General features: G+C 45.3%; 1 protein-coding gene across 1 annotated transcript in view; it reads right to left on the bottom strand.

Annotated features, from left to right (window-relative positions):
• Positions 1 to 6,356, bottom strand: part of LOC106807251 (rho guanine nucleotide exchange factor 11-like) — a 40,098-nt gene extending 33,742 nt beyond the window's left edge. The window contains exon 1 of the mRNA XM_014809544.1: positions 6,330 to 6,356. The gene's annotated coding sequence lies outside the window, so the exon portion shown is untranslated. The remainder of the gene's footprint in view (positions 1 to 6,329) is intronic.
• Positions 6,357 to 6,665: the final 309 nt, after the last annotated feature.

The raw sequence follows: 6,665 nt of genomic DNA, 5'->3' as shown, positions 1-6,665 counted from the left end.
TAGTTAACAGACGGTACGCCTTAGCCTCACCTCTACTGTTCGTTGGGTAGAGTACGTAGGTTGTTGTGTGGGCTATACGGTATATGTACTTCTATGTTAGCTGTACGTGGTGAGGGTATGTTTCTATGAATGCATGGCACAGTTGTCGTGTAAATCTCGTGTGCAACTCAGTACGCGGTGACAATTCGCGCTGGCTTAACAGAAAGGGTCCACTGCCTAACTTGATAACGATGGGTTTTATGTGTGTAAACCTTGCTACATAAGTGGAGCGCCGTCTACAGGACAAGCTAAAAGCAGTTCACCCTGTCGCGTTACATGGTCAGTTTCGTCACGCAACGCTAGCGGGCAGTAGCAATAGTAAGTCTAATAAAAAAGATATTGTCTTCCTTGTTTTCACACCAAGTACAAAGTATTCTGGTGTCCCTTGGGATGTGGAGAATTGGGCCCGTTGCGCTGGATATACTCTTTCTATATTCTCTACGGGTTCGATTAACTGCGACCAAGTTGCAAGCACATGTGACTTGCTGACGCGCAAGTGGGCGGGTCCTCTGGAGGTTGGTCTTCTCCCCCCGGGTGGGAGACAATTATTTTTTCTTGAAATTAGCCCCTTGAGCGTATGCGGTTTTGGCTGCTGCCGTGACGCCAGTCGTGGTGTACTCCTGACCCCACTTCTCGGGGTCTCTGCCCGACTCACCCAGTGATTCCTCATTAGCCTGTACACGCCCCTTCTGCCAAGGGCCCGTCAGTCCGGGCGAGGGCTTAAGCTCACAGTTAGGCCGTTCCAGGTGGCCCGTTCCTTCTTCGATAAGCGCACTTATGTAAAATAGCCTTGCAAATGCCTGAGGAAATAGGTTCATTGTGTTATCCTTTATGCTCGATGCAGGAGATAGTTAAATTACGTGTAACGAAGCTATTAACAATTTTGCTTTTAGCAGTGGGTGGCCCGACTTCTCTCCTCTCTTTCTACAATGTAACTTTACCTGCGGCACTCTCAGACTTTTAGTTTCATGAAGCAAGTATTTACCATCAATAATGAGTGTTTTCTACGATGCCTCTACTTGTCATTATATTTGACATATACAGGCCTTCCCGATCCTAGTGGATTTGGTGACGATCTATCTCTTTTCAGAGCTGTTGCCGGGTTCCTCATTACATTTTCGAGATTGAAAGTAAAAGAACGTTCGTATACACGTTTAAGATACGTTGACACATGAGTTATTGGTTATACAGGAGGTAATGATTTAACAGGTTAGTTCGCTGCTGGCACCGCCGCATGTGGGAATTGGGGGGAGTGCCTTTTGAGTTACGGTGGCGTTAGTCTCGTCCTTCCTACCTCTACAACTCGCATTATTGCGCGCTAGAAACAGTTAGAATAAGAGTAAATGTAACCTCGCGAATTGACATAATCAATTGACTACATCATTTTCCACTAATTTGCACCCGTGTGTAGGAGCGACCGTGAAGCTAATGATCATGTATATTTGCCTCGTCCTGTATTTTCTGTGAGCGTCAAAGGGTATAATTTGGCTTCTTGAATGATTTTTTACTTATTTGTTTACATCGGCGTATGGTAATATAGATGTTCAAATAAATCGTATCATTATGAAGTGAGGCTAAGAAGGCACCATCTAACTCGGCGCAAGTACCGTTGTTGGTACTAGGTTGGCTTATGGATCGAACGCTATCACCTGGCTGCCCCCTACGTTTAGATTAAGCTGGGAATATGGTTCAATGTATGCAATTTTCGCGAACTTGCTGAACTCACGTCGATTAACTGGCTTTGGCTGTGATATACATAGGTGGCTGTTTAAAACTCAGTTCTTTATTATTTTGCTCAAATATTGTATGCACTCGAGCGCACGCTGGGAAACTGGGGTGTACTGATCCATGGCTACATTGCGCTAAAAGTATTACATTGAGTTCACTCCAAGTAGCACTCGAATACGCACGCTGAGCGCATCGCCGAGCGCGTAACTGTTTCCGGGCCGGATTTGCAGGCGCGCTAAGCAGTTACTGAGACCGTCATACGTAAACAATGCGCCATCATCATCGCACGAACCGCATATTCGAGATACAGCGACGCACTCGTCCAAGGTTTTTCCCAGGGCATTTTTTAATGGTTAAACTAATCTCTATCAGGGTAAAGACCTTGGGAGGATTCGTTACTAGGGTCAGATCCACGTTCAGTTCGCACGCTCAATGCACTTTTAATTCGTTAGTCAAAACACACGCATCGCACGGGCAACAACCAGCTTAGCTCAACCAATCATTTACCAATAGACAATTATGACACACGCACGCACCGCACGCACCCACGCCACGCACACACACCTTGCACAGCACGCCACGCTGAACGTAGTCATATTAACATCAAATGCATCGCTACACGATTGGACGCACCACGCACACATGCGCACTGAACCCAGCCACACACGCAGACACGGCAGATGCAACACCGGCGCTATACGTCGTAAGACGTTCATGATCATATACCTGCTCCAGGTCTAGGCACATGCATGTAGGCCGACGCAAACGAGCCAAACTCAAAGACACACCTCCTCTCTCATGCATCAGGGCAGTGGCAGTCCAGATTGCTTCTCGTTAACAAACACGGTCTCAACGCACCCACAGGCAACACGCACGCACGCACGACAGCACACACACGGCGCACGCACGCACGCCACATACGTACAAACACGCCAGCACGCACGCACACCACATCGACACACGCAACGGGCAGCGCACCGCACGCACGGCACGCACACACACACTGCACGCACACGACGCCGCACGACACGCACGCGACGCACGCACAGCACGCTGCGACACGAGGCGTACAGCACGACACGCACGACAGCAGACACACAGCTTACACACACACACAACACACACACACAACCCCACAACACACAGCACACACACACACACAACAACACCCTACGCACACACACATGCACACACGCACGCACGCACGCACACACACACACACACGCACGCACACACACACACACGCACGCACGCAAGCACGCACACACACCTGCACGCACACACGCACGCACGCACGCACGCACACACACACACAATAATAATATGTGACGTGCCCTGACGTTGTGGACGGTGAGCGAGATGGTGCGCGCTGAGAAGCTGCTTGTATACATTACGGAGAGGCTAAGCGCGCCTGCAGACGCGTGCTGTGTAACTGTATGACAGACTATTGGTAACAGTCTCAGCGCAGCCTGCTAACGCATAGATCACACGTACCAGCATTTAGCATTCGCAGTGAATGTCAATTGATCGCGAAGACCTGAATAAATCTTGTCTCGACTCTAGCTGTTGTTGTTTAACACCAAATGGGGAAATAATAGTAGCTGTCAACGTGATACCGATATTCTGTAAACAACATATGTATGTGTAAAATAAAATAAATATGATATGTATTTTGATGAAACGAGCTATTATAAGAAACCCATAGTAAAAACTATGGATTTAATGTGTGATTATTCATTATGTAATTTTGATCGACAAGCATCGTAATTATCAGTTTATTGTAACTATATTCATCAACTATAGTATTGTCTCATGATAGACGGTCGTTCGATTAAAAAAGAACGCAACGCGTCGATTGATGTTTTTTTCGCCGGATGCGACATCTCTCCATTAACAAAACATACGAGAAACGAATACTAGTAGGTGCACTGAGAAAATCTCCGACCGCACGCCAGTCTTCCGGTTATAAAGCGTGAACGGATGTGAGCGGGGCCAGAGAAAACATGGCCCTGCGTTCGATTGCGAACGTTTCCCTTTTCGTTCCAGTGGTGTGATGTTATTGAGGAAGCATTTTACGCGTGTGTGTAACTCGACGTAATGATCTCATATAAGCGTTTTGGTGAACACGCTCTCACAAGCTAGCCACCCTATAACGCCGTCATCAAAGCAGCATCACACTACATCACATATTCCGTACCAACGTACGTGGCTATTATATTGATTGAGACACTGAATTAGAGAATTAAATGGACTACTAGCAGTGAATATAGGCCGATACCGATGTCGCGGTAGCTGTTGATCATGCACACGCCTTCTGGCATAGCCAAGATGAAAATACGAATAATAAGGTCAAGCCAATACCATGATGCCATATTAATAATTATGAATCCCGACTCTAATTGTAAGTATGGAATGACTAAGGTTGTTGAGCACGCAAAAGAATGCTACTTTACAGATCACATGTTGTATTATATTGTATTTTTATTTATACTTATTATAAGTATTGCTTGTTTTAGCTAGTTGGCCGATGTATGTCAGGTCAGAATATGCGTCATGCAGGAATTGAACTTCAGCGGAAAACCCGTCAATTCAACATTGATGTAGAAATATGCAAGAACACTATCTTCTATTTATCACACACACGTACACACACACGTACACACATACACACACACACCACACCACCCACACACACCACCACACTACAAGCTCCACTACACACAGCGCACGCACCATTAGCATATATCTATACTGCGGGAATACCCGGCGTTGGCCGGGGAAATCGTGGCGTTCCTCAGTGGGTGGACCGCTTGGTTGGAAAGGAAATGATCAAAAATCGAACTATCTATCTTATCCATGATCCAGCATGCATCCCATTTCCATTGCATCCATCCATCCCTTCCTAATCCCATCGAGCCATGTTATCCCATGCCTCCATGACATCCATCCCTGCATTGGCTCCCATGCCATCCCCATCCTCCACCGCATCCCATCCATATCCATCCCATCCCTCCCTGCCATGAATCGCATGCATCGCATGCCCTCCCTCCCAACATAAATAATAGAAATCAAAAGATAAAAGATATTACAATAAAAAACGAATACAGCAAGGGTATACGAATGTTCACAACGTACGTGATGTTAATATGTACACACCGCCATCTATTGTAATAGATTTTTATCAATTTTTTTGAACTTTTCTGAACTTTTGTTTGCAGACGACCACCTCCAGACGTGCTGATTCTTAAAAGTTTATTTTAGTTTTCGCGCTTAGGTGCGGAGTCTCGTAGTTATGGGTAGGCCTATTCGGCTTGACAATGTGTTCTATATATATATAGATAGGCTGCATGCGAAGATCGAGCTCAGTTTCCAATGCATAGTAAGATGCATCTGACCAAATAGCAGTTAATTAGCACCATGAAAATACGAATAAGGTCAGCATTACCATGAGGCATCCGATCTAATTGTAAGCATGGATGTCTAGGCTCTAGTTATAAATACACTTACTGTTAGAAAAAAGGGTTGTTGACGCACGAAAAGAATTCTGCTTTACAGATCCATAATTTATATATGTATATATGTATCTAAATATTGGCTTCTGCATGTTATGTTGTTATTCTTGATATTGTTTTCATAACTGTCTATGTTGTCAACGATTAACACACACACGCGACACACACACCACACACACACTACACAACACACACACCCACACCATTGCACACCAACACAAAGCACCACACGCAACACACAAACACCACAAACACACCCACCACAACCGCACGACACACCCACACACAGCAACAGCACGACGCCGCACGCCACACGACGCACGAACGCACGCACGCACGGACGCACGCACACACACACACACACACACACGTATATATATATACATAATAATGCTCAGTGCTTCACTTTATATGCGTACAATACGTCAATTTTTTTTATTGCCGCTACACATTCATAAACCATCGCAATCGCAGAAGAACACATGCACTATAGAATACATGCTCAATCGTTCGATAAACGCTTAGTCATTAGTACAAACGCTGGGAAAGGAACAAATCAATTAGATAATATTTTGCAGCTCGCACATTCATTATTAAACAGTCGTAATGTATTGGTACAGATAATGCGATTGAGAATTGACCTACTTTTCACCTTCACGAATTGCCAGATTCAAAATATAGCCGAGGAAGCCTGCGAACATCGTTAGCTCGGGATACAGGCGTGCGATATCTGTACGGCCAACGCGGATCGGAAGACAATTAGTTGCTACTGGTAACTTATTGACGAATTGAAATGAAGTAATGGTCATGAAAACTAACAAGATCAATAGTTCTTTCTAGCGGATTACAGAGCTAGCTACATTACTCCGCATACTTGGAAATTGTTGTACTGGGAAAAATGTTGTTGATCGATCTCCGCTTCGGCATCGTAGAATTGTAGAGTTGTAAAGATGTTAGCAAATGGTAGCGAAGAGTAAAGACGATGTAGTCGCAGAATTTTTTCTTGAAGATTGACTTTATTAGTAAACACAATAAAAAATATATACATACGGCAACCTATAGGTGACCGTGCCTAGGTCCCGTCATCTCTGTTTTCGTCTATCTCCACTACATCGTCTCTCGTTTCTTCCTCTGGGTAATAACTTACTTATGATCTTTCGTCCGTGCCTATTTATACGTTTCCGAAAACCGCCCGGCGACATTTCAATCCGTCCGGTTTTTCGTCATTACGACCGGGCCTTGGCTACGTGGCTGGCGACGAGGCTACGCAAATATATATAGTGCCGTACATTACATCCCGCGTCATTACCAAAACAACAACGAACCACCAGGCCAGAACACAGTTCCACTGCCTCGCCTGGCTAGAAGCGCTACTGGTTAATTACA

Source organism: Priapulus caudatus, unplaced genomic scaffold (assembly GCF_000485595.1).
Source record: "Priapulus caudatus unplaced genomic scaffold, Priapulus_caudatus-5.0.1 Scaffold203, whole genome shotgun sequence".
NCBI classification, from domain to species: Eukaryota; Metazoa; Priapulida; class Priapulimorpha; order Priapulimorphida; family Priapulidae; genus Priapulus; species Priapulus caudatus.
This window is presented reverse-complemented; position numbering and strand designations above follow the sequence as displayed.